This window comes from Phacochoerus africanus, chromosome 2, assembly GCF_016906955.1.
Source record: "Phacochoerus africanus isolate WHEZ1 chromosome 2, ROS_Pafr_v1, whole genome shotgun sequence".
In the NCBI taxonomy this organism is placed as follows: Eukaryota; Metazoa; Chordata; class Mammalia; order Artiodactyla; family Suidae; genus Phacochoerus; species Phacochoerus africanus.
In genome coordinates, this window is record NC_062545.1 from 75056941 (window position 1) to 75081288 (window position 24348).

The 24348-nt window shown below is 37.8% G+C and overlaps 1 protein-coding gene across 2 annotated transcripts in view; it reads right to left on the reverse strand.

Moving 5' to 3' along the window:
• SESN1 (sestrin 1) overlaps window positions 1-24348 on the reverse strand; it is a 117856-nt gene that overhangs the window by 45656 nt on the left and 47852 nt on the right. The gene's annotated exons all lie outside the window — the stretch shown is intronic.

Here is a 24348-nt window from a genome sequence, read left to right on the forward strand (position 1 = left end):
TATTCAGCATAGACAAAGAGAAAGTTATTAATAAACTAGAAAGCACATCTGAGGAAATATCACATAATGCTGAGAGATGGAAAATATGAAAGAAAAAATAAACAGGATGGAATGGAAGGTCTAATGTATATCAAAGTGGAATTCTAAAAGGAGAAAAGCAATATTCTAAAGGACGATGGTTGAGAATTTTCTAGAACCGACTAAAGACACCAATCTTCATTTTTCCAGGAAGCGAAATGAATCCCATGCAGAATTCCCTCTGCATGGGATTCATTTCCTTTCATGGAAATATATATATATATATACACACACACATATCTTGACATAGAATAAAAACTGAAAATTTATAAGGAAAAAGGAAGATCTTAATGGTTATTAAAGAGAAAAAAGCTAGATTACTTACAAAGGAAAAATTAACTGAGAGCCTAATATTTATTCATTTATTTTTTTAGGGCCGCATCCGCAGCATATATAAGTTCCCAGGCTAGGGGGCAAATCAGAGCTGTAGTGCCTGGCTTATACCACAGCCGCAGCAATGTCAGATCTGAGCCGTGTCTGCAACCTATACCACAGCTCACAGCAATGCCGTATCCTTAACCCACTGAGCGAGGAGACCAGGATTGAACCTGCATCCTCATGGTTACTGGTCAGATTTGTTTCCTCTGAGCCACGATGGGAACTCCAAGAGTCTCATTTTTAATAATAGAATTCAGAGATCATAGAATACTGTCTTCAAAGGACTGAGAGAAAATGGCCATTCTTGAATTACATTAATAAATGAAACTATCTTTTAAGAAAGTGAGTGCAAGAAACACAGTTTAAGATACAAAAACTATATGCCAATGGATTCTCACTGAGGGAGCTTTAGTTCAGGAAGAAGCAATATGATCCCAGTAAGAAAGAAGGGAAAATACTATAATCAACTAATAAGAAAAGGTTCTTTGTACCTAAGACTTTCATTTCACAGGTAAAATTCTCAGCTAAGTAGGATAGTTCATTCCCTAAGGATCTTAAACAGCTTTGCATGAATATATGCGTTCATTCCTCTTTGCTTAGAGTGGAATGGCTGGCTCATATAATAAGCATAGGTTTAACTTTTTAAGTAACTGGCAAATGGTTGTCCATAGTGGTTATACCATTTTTACATTTCTACCAGCAGTGTATGAGAATTTCAGTGGCTTCCCATCTTTGCCAACCCTTAGTTAGGATTTTGAATTTCAGTCAATCTAATGGGTGTAATGCAGTGGTTCTTAACTGGACCTGATTTTTGCCCCACCCCCACCAAGGGACTTTGACAATGTCTGGAGATATTTTTGGTTTTCACAACTGGTTGGTAGGTGGACTGCCACTAGCATGTAGTTGGTAGAGGCTAGGGATTCTGTCAAACAGGGCAGGCCCTCATAACAAATAATTACTTGGTCCAAAATGTCAAGCGCTGAAGTTGAGAAGCTCTTGGGTAGTATGATAGTACATTGTGGTTTTAATTTGCATATCTTGAATAGCTATTGATATAGAAAATCTTTTAATGTGCTTATTGATTATTTAAATATCTTCCTTCTTGAAGTGCCAGTTCAAATATTTTGTCCATTAAAAAAAATTAGGTTGGTTGTCTTCTTGTTACTGAGCTATTTTTCTGAATACAAGTACTTTCTCTCAATATATGTGTTGTAAATATTTTCTTCCAATCTATGTCCTGTTTTGATGATTTTCTACTATATTAACTCTATACAGCAAAAAAGTAAAGTGGTCTTTCTCCCAGAGACTAGAGAAGGCAGATATTGGAGTAAGACAGGGTTAAATAATACAGTTTTACTTCAGTCATAAAAAAGCATTTTTTAAAAAGCAGTATTAGTTGATGTCACATGGAAAACTGAGGGACACATAACAGAGATAAAAAGAATCTACTACTTAAAAATGATTCCTTCAATCCTAGGAGCTGGCACAGAACAAAGACTGAGCCATGTAAGCAGTGTGTTGAGCAAAGAGGTACATTTAAAAACTCCCCCAACCATGGCTATTTTTATCAGAGAATAACAACCTTTAAAACATTCCAAAAAATCTGCAGATGAAGATACAAAAAAATGGTACTGGAGTCACACAATGCTGCCTATTGGTAGCATGAGAGAAGGTATATTTGAACCAGGTTTGACGATTACCTTGAAAAATGTACATTAACTGTCTTAGATAGATTTAGTTTAAATTGTTTGCTTGATAAGAGTCTGAAATACTTAGTTTCATGATTACTCTGAAATAGAGATTTAGTGTATGAACATGATGATTTCAGGATATCTATCTACTACGCTTAAGAAAATTATTTATTATAGAACATTTGTGATAATGTAGGCAGTAAATGGGGGACTAAAATAGCAAAAATAGTCTTGAGTTCTACAAGGAATTTCAGAGAGTTACTGTTTCTAAAGATTGTAGAGCTCCACGTCCTAGAATGATTTCTTCCAAGCCATTAATGACTAAAGACACTATTAGGAACAATGGAAACCATGATTCAAAACACAGTAATTGTACCAAAAAAGTGGTCTACAGAATAAACAGACTTGATTCATGACATTACTTTTCAGAACAATTCTTATGAGTAGCAGGGATGATTCTGCTTTATCAAATATTTTTCTTGCGTATGAATTAAAATGTTGCCGTTTTTCTACTGCTTCCTCTTCCCCCAAAACACCCCTTCCCCCAGTAATAAGCAGATTTGTCTACTCTGTTTTTCTTAGTAAAGAAGGAAATGTTCATTATTTTCTTATATAAATGCATATTCAATTAAAGTCTACTTTACTAAGCTTCTTCAACCCCTCAGTAAAATTCTTAGATACAATCAAAGACAGACATCATGTAAACTCTTAGATATTAAGGTAACCAACATCAGTATGCTGGGTCCCTTCTCTCCCTCTAGTACAAATGGCAGGTAAAAATTAATAAAATGGGATTTAAACTTGGCCATAGCTTTTCCTGACACTTGGGATTAGAGGCATGTGCCTGCCTCCTCAGATTTTCTACTCTTTGGTCCTGTAGTAGCATGAGCAATATCCCTAGGTCTGGAACTCTCAGAATCTGAGATTTAGTATCTGACAAGAAGTCATTAATAGGAACCCTTGATCTGAGAATCTGGTCTAAGGAGAGATAAAAATCAAAAATAATGAGTTCTGGATAAGCAAGGAAATCAGAAAAACCACTAAGGACTATGAATGCCCACAAAGGCCTGAGTAGTGCTCTACATCCAGAGCATTCATGTCAAGTGTGGATGCTAAGTAATTCACTCTTCTTCTTTTTCTTTTTTTTTAAATGGCCACACCCACAGCATATGGACGTTTCTGGGCCAGGGATTGAATCCAAGTCACATCTGTACCTAGCTGCAGCTACAGCAAGGCTGCTTCTTTTAATGCACAATGCAGGGCTGGGGATGACCTGTGCCTCTGCAGCGACCAGGGCCCCTGCAGTTGGATTCTTAACCCACTGTGCCACAGCAAGAACTCCAGTGATTCGTTCAGTAATGCATGCAGAATATGCTAGGGAAACAGACAATGGGTGATTTTTTTCAGTGGATCAATAAACTAAGCAACTGAACTCTTTCCTGTCTTAAAATGTTCTTTTTTTGACTACCTAAAATGATTTGATCCTTAAGTTTGAGGACAGGGTAGAAATAGGTGAAACAGAGGAAGAATAAAAATGACCCAGACCTGGGTTAGAGAGGAATATGTCACAAAGGAAAAATAGCTATCTGAAATTATCAAGATCCCAGTGTTTTAGAAAGAACCATAAAATCTCACATGATATAATTAATATAACTCTACAATAGCACAAAATGAAACTGTATATAGAGTTTTACAGTGGCACAAAACAGCAATAATGGCACAAAATGAAACTGTACATAGAGTTTTACAGTTCACGAATTTCACACGGAGTGACGTGTGCAATTTCTCACAACAACCTTGTGCGATGGATCTCATTATTCCTGTATTACCCAAGGAGAAACCAGCCAACCTGTAAAGAGAGCTGCGAGTCAAACACAGTCTATCTGACTTTAGGTCAGTGCCCCTTTCTCTCCCCTACTCTACAGTTTAAAATGTAGCTTCTGAGCCAGACCTCAGGGAGGTTATAATCCGTTGATGAATAAAGAACACAGAAACAATGAGGACAACACTAGGCAATGTATAATTTTGTGTTAAATTATAGGCTGCAAACTGAAAATATGCAGGAGTAGACAGTCAGTGTAGTCTTGAAAGCTGGGTAGAGGGGAGTGGAACAGGGGAGAGAACAAGCTTGGTGAACTCAAGAGACCCTAAGCAGATTCTTGTATCCCTGGCAGGGGATGTGAGTTAATAAGTTGTCAGAAATAAGTTAGGGTCAGTTTAGGGAGCATACAAAGCCTTTGAAAGAGAAGACTCGAGAGAGCAAAAGGCAATAATGGAGCCCTAAGAGATTTCTGAGTAGCGGCATAAAGCGGTGAAAACAGTGACTTTCACAAGTGTACAAAACGAGCACAGGAAAAGGAAATCTGTGCACATCTAAGGAAGAGGTAGTGAGACTAACTGTTCCCCTTCTTCTCAGTCTCAACACTTTACTGAACTTCATAGTCCATCCACGGGCATCATTCCTGGACTTGTGCACATGCTCTTCTCTCTGACTACAATTCTGTTCCCTCTAATCTCAGGCCACTTCTCACCTCCAGTCTGAAGTTAGAAGTTACTGCCTCAGAGAAGCCAGAGTTAAATATCCTCCTTGTATACTTCCCTTGTTATAGCTCTTATTTCTCTGCATTGTAATTCCTAGTGGGCTAGCTAGTCTTCCTTAATAAACTGAAAGCTCCAAGGGTAAGAAATGACGTATCTTGCCCAGCACTGAATCCCTTGGCACCTAATGGGTGAGTCAGAGGAAGTAAGGATGGGTATAATATTGGGAAATGGATTTAGGGGTTAGTTTTCTTAAGATTATATGAACAGGTAAGAAGACAGATACAAATACAGGCATACTTAAAAATAAGGAAGAATGTAATTTGGAAGATGGCCTCAGTCTCACTGAAAGAGATAATTACAAACCTTCTTTTCTTCTATCTACCCAAGGCCTTTAATGGAGGAGAGGAGTAGATCAGGGTCATGACAAAGGTAGGAAGAAGATACACTTTTTACAACCACTGCCTCAGGATAATAGGCTGTAATTTTTAAAAAACCATATTTTGGCCTTAAAGGGAGCAAAGAATTTAACAGTTTTCATTTAAGAACTCTACAGGGAGCACAGTGCTTTGCAAGAACCCATGCAAGGTATTTCAGAGTACACAAAGATGAAAGAAACAGAGTTTCAGCCCTAGGAAGCTTTACAATCCAATGGAGAACCACATACGGTGGAATTACATTAAAGGTACAAGCAGTGCCATGGATTCAGATAAGCGGAAGAAGTCAAGGAGCTTAAAAAACTGTCAATCAAGGAAATGAGGTGACTGAGCTTTGATTTTAGAAGATTAAGAGAAACATCTAGGACGGTCTGAGTGTTGGGGAGAAACTAAGGGCAGGTGGAATTTAAGACAGGGTAATGGTCTAGTTAAGCAGTAACTGGGGTATAAATCAGTGATAACAGTAGAAATGGAATCCAGGAGACATAGTCTGTAAATTCAAGAAGGCAGAATCTTAAAAACTGATTATTAATTAGAAGAAAATTCATTTTCCAAGAAGCTTTTTGCTTCTTTCCACTTTATACCTAAACAAATAGTGTATAAGGCAAAGATGGTGTTGTCAAAGATAGTTTTGATGAGATGCTTATGGAGAGGATATTGAGGTTGCTTTTATTTGTGACTGTTCACTTGTGGACGATGCCTCCAGCTTGTTTTTTAAAGTTTTATTTATTTTATTGAAGCATTTATTTATTTTATTTGTGACCATGCAGCTTGTTTCTAATGTTTTATTTATTTTATTGAAATATTTGTTTTACAATATGTTAACTTCTGCTATATGGCAAAGTGATTCAGTTAAACATACATACACACATATATATGTATAACATATATATATTCTTTTTCATATTCTTTTCCATTATGGTTTATCACAGGATATTGAATATAGTTCCCTGTGCCATACAGGGGAACCTTCAGCTATTTTTAATTCCATAATGTCCTTCTGCAATTATCTTTAGAAATCAAAGCAGCATGATTAAGTGAAAAGAATCAGAACTTAAAATGAGAAGATCTGGATCCCAACCCTAGTACATTATTTTATCTCCCCATGCCTTAGATTTTTCATTTACAAAATGAGAGTTAGTCACTTCTTGGGGTAGCTATAAGAACAAAAAATGTAATAATATGAAAACTGCTAGAAACAAGTAAATTACTGTATTGACAGTGCCAATATTTTGGCACCCTCATACTCTCAGGTTGCCATCTGGACAAGAAAAATAGTCATAATAAATAAGAACTAGCATTTAGGTAGCGCTGTCTCTCACAGTTGATTTCAGCTGTGTTTCTATGAAGACAAAAGATAACAATCAGATTATACTATCAAACATTTAAAAAGAAGAAACACTAAGTATAATGACTAAAAATATTGACATTAGAGTCTAACAACCTGGATAAAGGATAACTTAAATCTCTTTTAGCCTTGATATCCTCAGCTGTATAATGGGAATGATAATATAGTGATCTTGGAAGGCCAGAGGATTACATGAAATCACAGTGACTCTAATAGTAAGTGGTGAGTAAATATTAGCTTTGAGATATACATAGTAAGCTACAATACAGTGAACCAGCAGCTCTGTCTTACTTAGAATATAAAGTAACTCTTTAGCACAGAATTTGTGAAATACTCAAAATTTACTCATCCTTTTGGTGTTTTAGGTTTGAACAATCCATATTTAAGATTCAAATTATTAGGTACTGCTGTAATTTTTAAAATTTAGTATTTGTAATACTATGATTCTTTTTTTTTTTTTTCCTTCAGGGCCAGACATGTGGTACAAGGAAGTTCCCAGGCTAGGAGTTGAAATGGCATTGCAGCTGCTGGCCTACCCCACAGCCACAGGAATGTGGGATCTGAGGCTGCCTCTGTGACCTACACTGCAGCTCACGGCAATGCTGGCTCCTTAACCCACTGAGCGAGGCCGGGGATTGAACCTGCATCCTTATGGATACTTGTTGGGTTTGTTACCACTGAGCCACAACAGGAACTCAGCTATTATTCTTCTAATTACAATATTTACCAATATCTGTGAATAATTTAATATCAAGTACAGCCTAGCCTCAATGATTTTATATAACAGAATCTATATCTTAAAAGGAATACAATATTGAATATTTTCTCTAACAATTCTTTGGCTACCTTTTATTACTGACATTTTTCCAAGAAAATTGGTCAATGTGGTAGAGGTGGCTAGTTGTCCCTGGTGTCCATTCTCTGCTTCTTCTATGGTTAATAACACCCCAACTATTTAGTGGGTATATTGTCATTAAGAATAAAAATAAGTTATCCAGAAGCTTTCCTTACATCTAGGTGTCCAAGCTGGTAGGCTCTGGTCAGTGTGATGATAAAGGGAAATGGAGTGTGCATAATACACGTCACTAAAGTGAGAAAGAACGTGCTTATTCTCCCAGTAAATTCTTCCTCTGTCTGGAATGTTGGTGTGATCCTAGAGCTGGAGCAGCTATCTTGGACATCTGTCTTAGAGGTGGAAGCCATATCTTGAGGCTTCCAGAAAAACAAGGGATTTGGGTACCTGATGATTACATGGAGCTTCTAAGTCAGTCCTGGACTACCTTGATTTATTATTTTTTTCTTTTTTCTTTTTTTTTTTTTTCCTTTTACAGCCACATCTGTGGCATACAGAAGTTCCCAGGTCAGGAGTCGAATTGGAGCTGTGGCTGAAGCCTACACTACAGCCACAGCAACACTGGGTCCAAGCTGCATCTGCTACCTATGCCACAGTTTATGGCAATGCCAGATCCTCAATTCACTGAGTGAGGCCAGGGAGCAAACCTGCATCCTCAATGTTGGGTCCTTAACCCACTGAGCCACAACAGCAACTCCTAGGACTATCTTCAATTATATGATAAAGAAAGAAACTGTCCTGTATAAGAACTCTTATATTGGATTTTCTGAACCAGCACCCTAGAGCAATCCAATCCTAAAAAATACGGACAAAGTGAAAGACAAAATTTAATTAATTCTTAATAAGTTCATTCTCAACTTACATATGCCTGGTCTTTTTATGCCCCCTTTCTTTTTATCCCATTGTACTCCTGGACCCCAGTAGATATTACCTTTGATTCATTTCCATGGCATTAAGGGAGGAAGAGTGAAGGAGTAGGTTCATTCAGCTGCTCCACCACCACCAGAGTCATCATATTCCTAACCTATTCTTTAGCCCACCCACTCTAGGGCCCATTTTGCTCTTCATCCTGGATTTTCAACTTCATCAGGGAACTATCATCAAAACCAGCATTTATTTATTCATTACCCACACAAAATATTTTGTAGAGTGCCTACTGTATACTAGGTACTCTGTTAAGATGATGAATAAACAGGACCTGACATTAGAGAGCTAAGTCAGGCAATGTTTTAAAATGCAGATTGAATTGTGTTCTACTATTTGTCTACTATATCTCTATGGTCCCACATTTTCCTAAGGGGTCAAAGTGGAAGAGAAGTGAATGTAAAAGATTGAGAAAAAGCAGATATATAGGGAGAGAGAGGAGGAGATGTGGAGGACAACTCTTAGGGACAGAGGCAAAGATTTAACTGTATAGCAAAAGAAGGAGGGAGAAAGGAAAGGAACACATATTCACTGAATTTTATGGGGCTTCATATATCCTTACAATCTCTTTCATGTGTTAATGATTAAAAGGGACAAGCTTTTGTTAAACTTCTAGAACCTTTACAGCATAGCCACCGCCCTCCTCATTATTATATCTGCTGTTTGCATTGCTAAAAGCAAAGACCTTCAGAAACCCTCAAGTCTCCCCTCTGTTGCCAATCCCAGCCCCCATTTAGAATGTCTACCACTTCTCACCTCTCATTGGAACCTTTTCCTACCAGTGTCTTCTGAGGGAAGAGGTGATTCAGCAGAATGTGGAGGGAGTGTTGTTGAAATCCCTGATCAAAATTCAGGTTTGATTTTCTCATTAAAACATTGCTAAAATAGAATGTAAACATCTCTTCTTTTTTGGGGGGGGGGACTTTTAAGGGCTGCACACACAGCATATGGAAGTTCTCAGGCTAGGGGTCAAATTGGAGCTGTAGCTGCTGGCTTACACCACAGCCTCATCAACAATGGATCCAAGCCACATCTGAGATTTATACCACAGCTCAAGGCAATGCCAGACTGTTAATCCACTGAGAGAGGCCAGGGATCAAACCCATGTCCTCATGGATACTAGTTAGATTTGTTAACACTGAGCCAAGGCAGGGACTCCATGTAAACATCATTTTTGCTACTAACACTATTGTTGGGCTAGAGAGCAGTTAAAATGGGCTTTTATGGGTTATCTTTAGGATTTGCCAAAGTGAAAAAATAAATTCAAAATTTCAAATAATTAATATGAATTTTAATTTTGGACTGTCATCTCTCTCTGAGACACAGAAAACCTGAAAATAATTCTTTGCCTAAAATATAAAGATGGTACTCTGGTACACATGGCTCCAGAAACATGAAAAAACAAAAACAAAAAACCCAAACAACTCAGCTACTGACTGATATTGGGATTTTGGTGCTTTTTGTTGTTTTTACCTTAGCAGAGGGAAAGAGTATTTATTAAATGTTATTACACCTGTTTATGACATCTAGTTCTTAATACTGTATAATATGACATTATGAAAAACTTTTTATTCGATTGTGGTTTTAACACTTCACAAGTAGTTTCTTTTCCTGTTAACTTTCAGACAACTCTGCTTCAGCTTGAGCTAAATACCTGGAGGAAGTGCCACCACAGTTTTAACTTTCCTGTTTCCAGTTGAGCAATATTATTCTCAATATTTCTCCATTAGGAAAGTATCATATGTTTACTTTCTAACCTAATAAAGATGCTCTAACCTAGTAAAATTTTTTATAGTATATAAAAATTAACATCAAATAATTATAGTAAAATAATGAAACAATTATAAATCTGAAACAGAGAAAAAGAGGAACACTGACCCATCAATACTAGCAAAAAGTCTTACACTATGCTTAAAAACTTTCTTTGGCTTTTGTTTAGCTCTTGAGTCAGAAAACTCTTACTGATCAAGATCCCTTGTCTTTTTCTACAGGGCCTCTGCCCATAACATGCTGCCAAAACAAAACACTTGTTATATTCCTGATCTAGCATAAAGAAGCATGAAAACATTGTAAATAGTAAAGACAGTCTTTCTCTCTCCAATGTAACATAAGTCCAGAAAATCAAGTACCTCATTTACAAACTATGCTATTTAAGACTCTGTGATGCAACAATACTACACTACTATTTTCCATGAAAATGTATTCTTTCAATCAAAATCATTGATCAAAATCTCAAATGTTGTACTGCAAGGTCCTAAAAATCTAGGTTTTTTTCACATCTTATTCTTTGAAACTGGATTTAGGGAAGAAAAAAGTGTTTTTATTCACATAGTAAATATCACTAGGCCCTAGAAACTATATAAACTCTATTAATTTGTATCTTTGCATAGCAATAGTTATGGCAACCTTAATTTATGGGGGTGACTTTGAAGTAATGCAAGATGTTAAAATCCCCTGTAATTAAACAATGAAATTATATTCAGCATCTAGTCCACATCTGATTTAATAATCATAGAATTTCGGAGCTAAAATAATTACAAAATAAACTGAGTAAAGCCAGAATAGGAATTTGGAGAGTGTCTAAGTATCAATACTTTCATTCTATCAATGAAGAAATTGAGACCAGAGGTGAAATACATGGTTTTATTTTTATTTATTTATTCATTTATTTATTTTGTCTTTTTAGGTCTGCACCCGTGGCATATGGAGTTTCCCAGGCTAGGGGCTGAATCGGAGCTGTAGCTGCCAGCCTATACCACAGCCACAGCAATGCCAGATTCCAGCCTTGACTGCAATCTACACCGCAGCTCATGGCAACGCTGGATCCTTGACCCACTGAGAGAGGCCAGGGATTGAACCTGCATCCTCATGGTTACTAGTTGGGTTTGTTAACCACTGAGCCACGATGGGAACTCCAGAAATACATGGTTTTATGTTGATATATTTATTTATATTATAGTGGGGTTTTTTTTTTTTGGTCTTTTTTTTTTTCTTTGCCTTTTCTAGGGCTGCTCCCTCGGCATAAGGAGGCTCCCAGGCTAGGGGTCGAATCGGAGCTGTAGCCACCGGCCCACACCAGAGCCAGAGCAACTCAGGAGCCAAGCCACGTCTGCGACCTACACCACAGCTCATGGGAACACCGGATCCTTAACCCACTGAGCAAGGCCAGGGATCGAACCTGCAACCTCATGCCTCCTAGTCGGATTTGTTAACCACTACACCATGATGGGGACTCCCATATTATAGTTTTGAGAAACTTGGACATCTGTGTGTAAAATCAGGGCTGGCCTTAGGAGCTGATAGAGTAAATGGCTGCTTACTTGGTGTAATTTTAGAAGCACTATTACCAAAAAAACAAAAAAACCCCACATAAAAATTTGTCACCCAAATTTTCCCTCAGAGATGAAAACAGTAATGTGATACCTGGTTGTCTTTCTTTTACATATTTACTTGAAGCTTATTAATGCCTATAATTCCATAAGCTGATTAATTCCATTACTTTCTGTTAAAATGCAAATGTAAAACTCATATAAGAGAGAAAACTCAAACTATACATTGGCATGTAAGGTGAAAATCATGTAGATAAAATTATGCTCAAAAAACTCTTTCAAAGGTACTAGAGTGAAGACACTTAAACCACTTCTTACTAAGTTCAAAACAGACATTTTATCTCCTAGTATTATTGCCAATGGCTGTTTATTTCGTTCAACACCATTTGGAGCCACTTGTGGCCACATACTACACCACGTTCATGGCTGGATTTCACAAATGGGTGTGTACCATCAGGCCAACGGAGGACTTTGATTTATTTTGTTTTGTTGGCCCATGCCTGCAGTATGTAGAAGTTCCCAGGGCAAGGATCAAACCCATGCCACAGCAACAACATCAGCTGCTGCAGTGATAACGCTGGATTCTTAACCTACTGTGCCACAAGAGAACTCCCCAGTGGAGGACTTTGAAAGAATACAGATGACTGAGCTCACTTAGGAACCATGATTGGGAAGACAGCTAGCTAGAAACACATGGCCTATTGATACCAGGTGTTATCTTTAGCATGAAAACCCCAGTTATGGGATTAGAAATTATTATTTGAATTGCTAATTTCAGCTGCAGCACTAATGAAAATTATTTAAGCAACAACAACAACTCTCCCTTTTTTTCACAAAAGAAATAATTTATCTTGACAGGTTTCTTATTTATATGATATTGCTTTTATTATATTTATATTTCTTTAATTGATTAGGCACAAAAGTACAAAACTGAAGGTTTTTTGAGGGGGGTTTCTGGAGATTGAGAAAGGATGAAAGGGTTGAACTTAATGTTCAGACATTTGATTTCTCTGTCAAGTTGGTTGTTAAATGTGGGAAAGTTATTATGGATTTATCATTTTAGTTGTGCTACTCTATTCTTCACGTAAACATTTGTCCAAGGACTCTTGGGGCAAATTACATCAGGTGTTCTGCTACAATGATTAAATTAAAACATGTGTCCTTGGCTATCACTTCTTTGAATTTAACTTCTTAAAAACAAATGAAATGTTAACCACCTATTTGACAAACTAGTATAAATTTTTAATAACATACCCTCAGCTTGCAAAGTGTTCATCATTTTAAATTGAAACATAAAAATAGCTGACAACAGTTTACCATTTATACTCTCCAAGGACAACTCAGCATTCACCTATACAAGTACTTGTGCCACTAACAAGCAACTAATGAGCCAAAGGAAGGGTGTGATAAAGAATCACAATTCAATCACAAAAATCCTTTAAGTGATGGTAAAACAATAGGGCTTGTAATCAATATGTGAATAATATAAAATAGTCTAATAATCCAGCACTGATTAGTTCAGGATTTATTGCTTAATACTGAGGAAGGAAAAAAAAAAAAAAAGCAGGAGACATAACTCTCCCAGACTTCAGATAATACTACAAAGCTATAGTAATCAAGACAGTGTGGTACTGCTACAAAAACAGACAGACAGATCAATGGAACAGAATAGAGAGCCCAGAAATAAACCCAGAAAAATGGGAAAAAGACAGTCTCTTCAGCAAGTGATGCTGGAAAAACTGGAGAGCTGCATGTAAAACAATGAAACTAGAACACACCCTTGCACCATACACAAAAATAAACTCAAAGTGGCTTAAAGACTTAGATATAGACAAGACACCATAAAACTCCTAGAAGAGAACAGAGGCAAAACATTCTCTGACATCAACCATACAAATGTTTTCTTAGATCACTCTCCTAAGGGAATAGAAATAAAAATAAAAATAGATAAATGAGACCTGGAGTTCCTGTCATGGCTCAGTGGTTAACAAACCCAACTAGTAACCATGAGGTTGAGGGTTCAATCCCTGGCCTTGCTCAGTGGGTTAAAGATCTGGGGTTGCAGTGAGCTGTGGTGTAGGCCAGCAACTACAGCTCTGATTCCACCCCTAGCCTGGGAACCTCCATATGCCGCAGGTGCAGCCCTAAAAAGGCAAAAAAGACAAAAACCAACCAACCAAACAAAAAATGAGACCTAATCAAATTTACAAGCTTTTGCACAGCAAAGGAAACCATAAAAACAAAAACAAAAAGACAACCTACAGAACAGGAGAAAACAGTTTCAAACAATGCAACTGACAAGGGCTTAATCTCTAAAATATACAAACAACTCATACAACTTAGCAAAAAACCAACAACCCAATGGAAAAATGGGCAAAAGACCTGGATAGACATTTCTCCAAAGAAGACACACAGATGGTCAACAAGCACATGAAAAAATACTCAACATCACCAATTACCAGAGAAATGCAAATCAAAACTATTATGAGGTACCACCTCATACCTGTCAGTATGGGCATCATTAACAAGTCAACAAACAACAAATGTTGGAGAGGGTGTGGAGAAAAGGGTACCCTCCTACACTGTTGCTGGGAATGTAAATTGGTACAGCCACTATGGAAAATAGTATGGGTGTTCCTCAGAAAACTAAATACAGAACTACCATATGTAGTATGGGTGTTCCTCAGAAAACTAAATACAGAACTACCATGTGGAGTTCCCGTCGTGGTGTAGTGGTTAACGAATCCCACTAGGAACCATGAGGTTGCGGGTTCAATCCCTGGCCTTGCTCAGTGGGTTAAGGATCTGGCGTTGCCGTGAACTGTGGTGTAGGTTGCAGACGTGGCTTGGATCCCGCGTTGCATAGGCTGGTAGCTATGGCTCCGATTAGACCCCTTAGCCTGGGAATCTCCATATGCCGTGGAAGCGGCCCTAGAAAAGGCAAAAAGACAAAACAAACAAACAAACAAAAACTACCATATGATTCAGCAATGCTACTCTTGGGCATATATATGGAAAAAACTACAATTCAAAAAGATACCTAGACCTGTATGTTCATAGCAGCACTATCCACAATAGCCAAGACATGGAAACAATCTAAATGTCCATCGTTGGATGATTGGATTAAGAAGATGTGGTACATATATACAATGGAATATTACTCAGCTATAAAAAGGTATGAAATAATGCAGCAAGACAGATGCAATTAGAGACCCTCATATTAAGCGAAGTACATCAGAAAGAGAAAGACAAAGACAAATACCATATGGTATCACTTACATGTGGATCTAAAATACAGCACAGATGAACCTACCCACAGAACAGAAACAGACTCACAGACATGGAGAACAGACTTGTGGCTGACAAGGGGGAAGGAGAGGGTGTGGGATGGACTGTGAGGTTGGGATTAGTAGGCGTAAACTATTAAATTTAGAATGAATAAGCAATGAGGTCCTCCTGTATAGCACAGGGAACTATATCCAGTCTCTTGGGATAGGATCGAAGAGAAGAAAGGGAATGTATATATATATACAACTGGGTTACTTCGCTGTACAGCAGAAATTGGCACGTTGTAAATAAACTACAATTTTTTTAAAAAAGGAAAAAATAATTGATTGCTTAACTAAGAATCCTGGAATCTCTCTCAAAACAGATCTGCATACTTCAAAAACAAATTTATGGTTATCAGGAGGGTATGGATTGGGAGTATGGGATTGGCACATGCAAACTTTTGTATATGGAATGGATGGTCAATGGAGACCTGCTACATAGCACAGGATAGTCTACTCAATATTCTGTGATAACCTATATAGGGAAAAGAACCTGAAAAAGAATGGATATGGGTATGTGTGTAACTGAATCACTTTGTTGTAAAGCAGGAATTAACACAACTTTGCAAATTAAAAATAAAAAATTCAATACAATTTTTTTAATTAAAAAACATATCATATTTGCTGAACTATTTTAAAATTTCATAACAAAATATTCCAACATAGCACTGCAAAACTGTCTTTTAAATAGCAGTAAAAAAAAAAAAAAAGGCAATAGACCTGGGGTACAAATTAATCAAATTAAAACAATACAGCAGATAATTTTCCAAGAATCTAATATCCTTATGCTCAAGAGCTTATGCAAACCATTTAGAACACTGATAATGAATAGATGAATATTTAGGTGGGTAAATGCATAAATATTTGTACTTTTGGCTTAAATATCACTGAAAAAGGGGAAGATTTCTGATGCTTAAGGTCTACTTTATTAAGCTTACATATAGGACTTCTACCACAAATTACATATTTGCAAGTATTTGAATTCAATATGTTTGTGTCTTTCTACTATAAAAAATAGAAAAATATAAACACTATAAATTAAGACTGATTTGGAAAGAATTTTTTCTAACAACTTTTTTTTAAATCTAATTATGTTTTAGATCAATTATTATAGATGAGAAATAGAAAAGTCTGGTTTCAATAGCCAAAGGACCAGGAAAAGGACCACCTAGCAAGACAGAACATTATTAAACAAAAACCACTCCTCTGCAGTCAACCACCACCACCACTACCACAACAAAACTGTGGCCCTATTCTCAGCCACACCAGCAAAGGCTAAATGGGGAGAGTAGACTTGTACTCTCACCCAGATGTACAAGGTACCCTAAACGCTCTGTCAGGGTAGTGAGAGAAGGGCGGGTAGAGCTGGGGCTTTCATCCTCACTGGGCAATAATGCACTTCCCTCCTCATGACTGGCAATGTCAGTGAAGGATACCATGTGGAAATCCTGGGCATTCACTCACACCAGAAGTAATGAACATTCCCCCTTCCCTGCTGGGTTGGTGTCAGAGGAAGCCTAGGGAAGAGTCAGGACTTAATGCAGCCCAGTGGTAATGAGGCCACCTCTAACTTGTGGTGTCATGGGAGCAATAGCAAAGCACTCCTACTCCTTCCAGTCAGGAAGGTACTATCAGAGAAGCTGAAATGTGTACAACAAAGAATTCCTCTCACCCCTCAGCTTGAGTGCTGATGGAAGCCAAATGAGGAAACTATTTCTATCTCTACCTTATAGGGAAGGCAGTGCTTGTTCCGCTTCCTACTAAAGAAATATTGGACAAAACCAACTAAAACAGAACACTTAAATAAGACCCAGAATATCATAACATAATACCCAAATGCACAGGTTTTAATTGAAAATTATTTCTCATACCAAGGATCATGAAGATCTTAAATGGAATGAAAAAAACAAGCAGTAGGAGTTCCCGTCGTGGCGCAGTGGTTAACGAATCCGACTAGGAACCATGAGGTTGCAGGTTCGGTCCCTGACGTTGCTCAGTGGGTTAACGATCTGGCGTTGCAGTGAGCTGTGGTATAGGTCGCAGATGCGGCTCGGATCCTGCGTTGCTGTGGCTCTGGCGTAGACCGGTGGCTACAGCTCTGATTCGACCCCTAGCCTGGGAACCTCCATATGCTGCGGGAGCAGCCCAAAGAAATAGCAAAAAGACAAAAAAAAAAAATCAGTAAATGTCAACACTCAGATGACAAAAACATTAGAATATTTTTGTCTTTTTAGGGCCACACCTGTGGCATATGGAGGTTCCGAGGCTAGGGGTCAAATCAGAGCTATAGCTGCTGGCCTATTCCACAGGTACAGCAAAGCCAGATCCAAGCCATGTCTGTGACCTACACCACAGCTCACAGCAATGCCAGATCCTTAACCTGCTGAGCAAGGCCAAGGATCAAACCCGCAACCTCATGGTTCCTAGTTGGATTCGTTTCCACTGTGCCATGACAGAATTATTTTAAAGCAGCCATCATAAAAATTCTTCAATAGCAATATATACACTTGAAAATGAAATATATAAAGCCTTGGAGTTCCCATTGTGGCTCAGTAGTTAATGAACCTGACTAGTATCCATGAAGATGCAGGTTTGATCCCTGGCCTTGCTCAGTCAGTTAAGGATCCAGTGTTGCCATGAGCTGTGGTGTAGGTCACAAATGCGACTCAGATCCCATGTTGCTGTGGCTGTTGTGTAGGCCAGCAGCTATAGCTCTGATTAGACCCCTAGCCTGGGAGCTTCCATATGCTGTGGCCCTAAAAATACTATACACACACACACACACACACACACACACACACACACATATATAGTCTCAGGTGAGAAATATAAGTTATAGAGGAAAACCACATAATGGAAATTTTAGGACTGAAAAATATAACTGAAATACAAAACTCAAGGGACATATTCAACCGCAAAATGGAGAGAGGAATCAGTAAACTAAAACACAGAACAATGAAATTATACAATCATGCAACAGAGAGAAAAGAGACTGACAAAAAACAGCCTCTAGATCCATGGGGTCGATAACAAAAATCTAACATTTGTGCCACTGGAATCTCAAAAGGAAAGAGCAAAGACTGCAGGACTGAAAAAGCAACTGAAAAATAATGGCTGAAAACTTCCCAAACTGGCACAAGATATAAGCCTACAAATTAAAGTTGAGTAAACTCCAACAGGATAAACCCAACACCAAGACACATCATAGTCCCTTCTGAAAAATAAAGACAGAGGAAAAAATCTTGAAAGCACCAAGAGAGAAATGACACTTTACCTACAGGGAAAAATAATTTGAAGGATAGATTTCTCATTAGAAATCACAGACACCAGAAGGAAGTTGCACAACATTTTTCAAGTGTTGAAAGAAAAAACCTGTCAACCCCAAATTCTATATCTAGTGAAAGTATCCATCAAGAATTGGGGGAGGACCCACTGTGGCACAGAAGGTTAGGGATCCAACATCTCTGAGGCAGTGTGGATTTGATCCCTGGCCCGGCACAGTGGGTTATCAATCTGGCATTGCTGCAGCTGTAAGGCAGTTGCAGTGGTGGCTTGGATTCAGTCCCTGGCCCGGGAACTTCTACATGCCACAGATGTGGCCATTTAAAAAAAAGAGGAGAAGTTTCCATTGTGGTACAGTGGAAACGAATCCAACTAGTAACCATGAGGTTGCAGGTATGATCCCTGGCCTAGCTCAGTGGGTTGGGGATTCAACATTGCCTTCAGCTGTGGTTTAGGTCACAGATGTGGCTAAGATCCTGTGCTGTTGTGGCCAGCAGCTGTAGCTCTGATTCGACCCCTGGCCTGGGAACCTCCACATGCTGTGGGAGTGGCCCTAAAAAGCAAAAAATAAATAAATAAATAAATATTAAAAAAAGAAGGTGAAAACCAAAATATTCTTAGATAAAAGGCAACAAAAGAATTTGTTGGCAGAAGACCAACCCGAAGAATAGGTAAATTAATTATTAAACAGACAGGAAACAATAAAAGAACCCCAGAATATCATGAAAGAAGAATATAGTAAGCAAAAATATAGGTAAATCAACAGGTCTTCTTTCTCCTTCTGAGTTTTCTAAATCATGTTTGACAGTTGAAGCAAAAATTTTAACATTGTCTGATGTGGTACTAAATGGATACAGAGAGAATATTTGAGACAATTATACCATAAATGGATATGAACAAAAGGATATAAGGGGGGTAAAATTTTTACGATTCATTCAAACTAGTAAAATGATGGCACCAGTAGACTGCAATGAACTATATATATATAAAACCTATAATGGCCTACATAGAGCAAACACTCAAGGAAAAAACCCTATAGATAAATCAAAATAGAACTCTAAAAAAAGTCAACAAACCCACACAAAGGTAGTAAAAAGGAAGTAAAAATGAACAACAAAAGGAACAAACAGAAAACAAAAATAAAATGGCAGGTTTAAGACCTGACATATAACATGGGTGTAACCCCATACATAATTATATGATGTAAATGGTCTAATATACCAATTAAAAGACAGAGATCAGCAGAGTGGATTTAGAAACATGACCCAACTATATGCTGTCTACAAGACACTTATTCAAATACAGCAACATAGGCAAATTGAAAGTGGAAGTTTAGAAAAAGATACATCAGTAAACATCAATCAAAACAAAGCAAGAAGTTCCACGGATAGATGGCTGTTATGGTAGCACAACAATGTGAATGTACTTAATGTTGCTGAACTTGAACACTTGAAAATGTTTATGACGGCAAATTTTATGTGTACCTTACCACATTTTCCCCCATCCAAGAAAAACCCCAGGAATGTCTATATTTATAATCCTAAGACAGTTGACTTCAGAGCAAATTACCAGAGACAGAAAAAATTACCAGAGATAAAGAGAGACATCATATCATCATAAAAGGATCAATTCAGCACAAAGAGAGGGTAATCCAAATATGCATGCTCTAAAGAGAGATGCAAAATATAGAGAGCAAAACCTGGTAGAACTAAAAGGAAAAATAGACAAATCCACAGTTGTAGCTGGAGATAAACATCCTTCTCTCAACAAGTGATGGACAGCAAATCAGCAGAGTAGAACAAACTTAACACTGCCATCAACAACAGGATCTACATTTACAGAACATTCCACCCAAGGATAGAATATACATTTTTTTTCACATGCCAAGGAATATAAACCAAAATTAATCATATTATGGCTATAAAATGAACCTTAGCAAATTTAAAAGAACTGAAACAATACCAAGTGTGTCCTCTGATCACAATAAAATCAAACTAGGAATAAATATCGCAAAGATAACAAGAAAATGGAAACTTGGAAAATAAACAAATTCACTTGTAAAGCATTCTTAGGTAAAAGAGAACACCTCAAAGAAAATTTTAAAATAGACTGAACTTAAAGAAAATGAAAATACAACTTACCAAAATTTGTGAGACATCCAAAGCAGTGGTGAGAGAAAAACTTATAACACTATATACATATAATAGGACAAAGGAAATTTTCAAAAAATAATTTAAGTTACTACCTCAAGGACCTGGAGAAAGAAGATCAATGTAAGCTGAGAAGCAAGCAGAAGAAAAGGAATAAAAAGGGAAAACTATAGAGACACTACAAAGACCGATGGTTGCCAGGATGTGGAGGAAGAGAAGATTGGATAGATGAAGCACAGGGATTTTTTTCAGGTGCTAAAATTACCATGTATGACCCTGCAATGGTAGATATATGACATTATGCATTTGTGAAAATCCAAAGAACCTCCACAACAAAAAGTAAAGCAATGTTTTGAAAAACCATCTAGAGGGTTGAGAGGTGGGTTCCAGGAAAGAATGCAGACTGTGACAAAAGAATCTAACTTGAATTACAAATGTACCTGAAAGGGGTAATGGAAAACTGTGTGATCTAAGTAACTTTGAAAATGAGTAGTCTACAAGACTAAAGCGAAAGGAATTGTATGCGACCACTCTACTCTCGCTGGTTAAGTTTTTTTCCACATGGGTGTGGGTTAACAACTCTATATTGCTATACATATATGGTAAAATTGAAGTAAATGGATTGTGAATGGTGTGAGCCAGATTTCCTACTGTTAGGGGGAGAATTTACAGATTTGGGGAGAAATCTAGAATGATTCAGGTGGTAAAGGATTAGAGTTAGAAACAACACTACAAACTCAAGTAGAGATGGTTACATAAAGAAATATTTATACATCTCTGCATATATACAGGTTAGTATACACATATATATTTCCTTGCTCTGTCTGCTAAGAGGGCCCAACTGTGATATGTGACAGCCTAATAGCAATAAGCACACCTCGTTGATATCTCTTTGGTCATCCCGAGTCTGAAGCTCATTCTTAAGTAGATTCTATAAGAAGTGGTCATCAGAAAGAGATTTTCTGAGCTCTGACATATTGATAACAGTTTGTTGTTTATACTTGAAAGTTAGAAAATCACTGGCTCACTTTCCTGGAGTATTTTAAATATGCTGCTCTATTTTATTCTGGTATTGCTATTGAAAAGTCTAATGACAGTCTAATTTTCCCTTTTAAGTTACTATGACTATGTCTTGGCAGTGGTCATTCTGGGTTAATATTCTTAGGCACACAATATATTACTTCAATATGTAGTTTGTTTCTTTTTTTAATTTTGAAAGTTTTCTTGAACTGTAATTTTTAGAATTCATTTTGTTCCCTTGCTGTGATTTTTCAGTGGCTTTTATTGTCTATATATTGGCTCTTTATCCTTATTATCTATCACTTTTCAAAAATACTTAAAATTTTTTTTCTTCTACCTTAAAAGTTTTCTTACTTTCACCTTCTATTTCTCTTATGGTTAGTATTTATTTTGACTTATGTTTCTCCTAGTTTAATATATCTCTTAAAATTATTTTTTTTCTTTACTTCTACTTTTTGCAGTTAAATTACCTCACCTTTTTTTTTTTTGTCTTTTTAGGGCCACACCTGTGGGATATGGAGGTTCCCAGGCTAGGGGTCTAATTGGAGCTGTAGTTGCCAGCCTACACCACATCCATAGCAACACCAGATCTGAGCCGTTATCTGTGACCTACACCACAGCTCACAGTGATGCCAGATCCTTAACCCACTGAGTGAGGCCAGGGATCGAACCCACAACCTCATGGTTCCTAGTCAGATTTGTGTCTGCTGCACCACAACGGGAACTCCAAATTACCTCACTTTTGATTTTTATTATTTTTATTTTCCCTTCTTTTATTAATCATTTCCTAGTATCTTGTTTTTAAATAGTAGGTTACAGCATTTGACTCTTTCAAACATGCTTTCACTGTCTATAGAGATAATATTCAACTCCATATTCTCTATTATAATTTTGTGGGTTTTTTTCCTCCTTTTTTGTCTTTTTAGGGCTGCACCCACAGCATAGGGAAGTTATGCCCAGGCTGTGGACGAATTGGAGCTTTAGCTGCCAGCCTAAGACACAGCCTACACTACATAGCCATAGAACACCAGATCCAAGCTGTGTCTGCAACCTACACCATAGTTCACAGCAGCGCTGGATCCTTAACCCACTGAGCGGGGCCAGGGATTGAATGCACATCCTCATGGATACTAGTCGGGTTTGTTACCACTGAGCCATGACAGGAACTCCTTCTATTATAATTTTGTATCTTGATCTTTTTTATGTGAAATTAGCTTTCTTGAAGTTTTTGAATAATATAGGTCAGGGAAGATTTTCTAACTTCACAGAATTCTCTTTTCTATTGTTTTTGTGTAGTGTTCAAAACTGTGACAGCTTACATTCTGAAATTTTTGGGGGTCCATTCTCCTCTCTCATAAACTTTTCCTTTCATCTCTCTTGTCCCTATTTTGCTCAATTTTTATTCCACTCCCAGCAACTGTTTCTTAACATGGACCCTGTTTTAGAAAAAAGTCACAGGTTGGTTTTAAGAATTCATAAAAGCTGTACTACTCTAGTCTCTTCAGTTCTTCTTACAGTGGATATCTTGCATTCACTCATTTTTGGAATAGGCAAAATTCCTCCTAATTTCAGCTACTGTTTGCAAATTGGTCTGCCATAATTTCCATGAAAAATCTTTTGGTTATTTCAGGGTCTTCCTCTTCTCTGATCTATCAGACGCTGTCTCATTGCTGTCTTCTTCTACCTCCATTTCAGGCATTGATATCATATAGGTCTTGCCTTTCTTCTACAATTGACAAAGTTGACCAATCCTTTTATGAAATCTCCCCTCCCTTAGTATTTGGGATATAACATCCTCTTTTAGGTTCTATCCTCTATTTCTGGCCACTCGACATTAATCTCCTTAATGATTCCTCTTCCTCTGCTGTTTTCTTATAAAAAGATGTTCTTCAATGTTTCATCCATCTTTCAGCCTTCTTAATGTATACCTGGATGATTTCACTCCTGAATAATTTCAACAATGAATGCTAATCAAGGCTGTAATTACATCTCATCCTTTCTCCTGAATGTGAGGCCCATTTATCCAGCTACCCCTTGATATCCTACGGCCAACTCCAACCCAATAAATTAAAAGCCAAATTCATCACTTTCCCCCCCACCCATCCCTCTGTGCTACCTACTACCTCTTATATTCTAACCTCTATCCCCATGATGGCCTCACAATACATCCAATTGTCCCATGCGGAAATCAACCAGTCCTTCCCTAGGCTGCTCTGACTCTCTGCTAATGTCTTGCAAAGTCTTGAATGTTCCATATCCAAAAAACTGTCAAGTCTATCCCCTTACCCTTAATCCCAAACCCATTAATTTGGTCCCTGTCCATTTCTTTTCTGAATTATAGCAACAGCCTCTTCTTTGTCTCATTGTCTGTGCAAACTTCCTGCCTATTTGCCACACTGTGGAGCAGTCTTTCTAAATCACAGGTCTGATGATGTTATAAGCCTTCACAGGTTCCCTTTAACATTCAAAAAGAAACCAGATTTTTCAAATGACATATAATTCCCTTCTGAATCTCTCCAATCATACTGAGTTCAACTCAAACATGGTAACTCTCATGACTCTGTGTTCTTGAACACACTAAGCTCTCTGACTAGAGAACCCGATCTCCCACTTTCTTAACTAGCTACTCTTCAGTCAGGCTTCAGGAGCCAGTTGAGGCTATAATCTTCTACAGAGCCTTCCCTGACCATTCCCTTCCTTAACTAGCTACTCTTCAGTCAGGCTTCAGGAGCCAGTTGAGGCTATAATCTTCTACAGAGCCTTCCCTGACCATTCTCCTCACTTCCAACCATCCAAAGCCTCTTCTTCCACCCACATACTTCCGGAGTCGAGCACATCTTCACACCACAATACAACCTCAGGCCTTGCCCCATCAGGTCATCTTCCTGGATGAGCTGACCTTCCTTCAGAGCACCTGTCACTATGCATTACAACTGCCTTTCTCCTGCCCACCTCCCCCACCTGTCTGTGAGCACTCTGAGAGTGAAGACT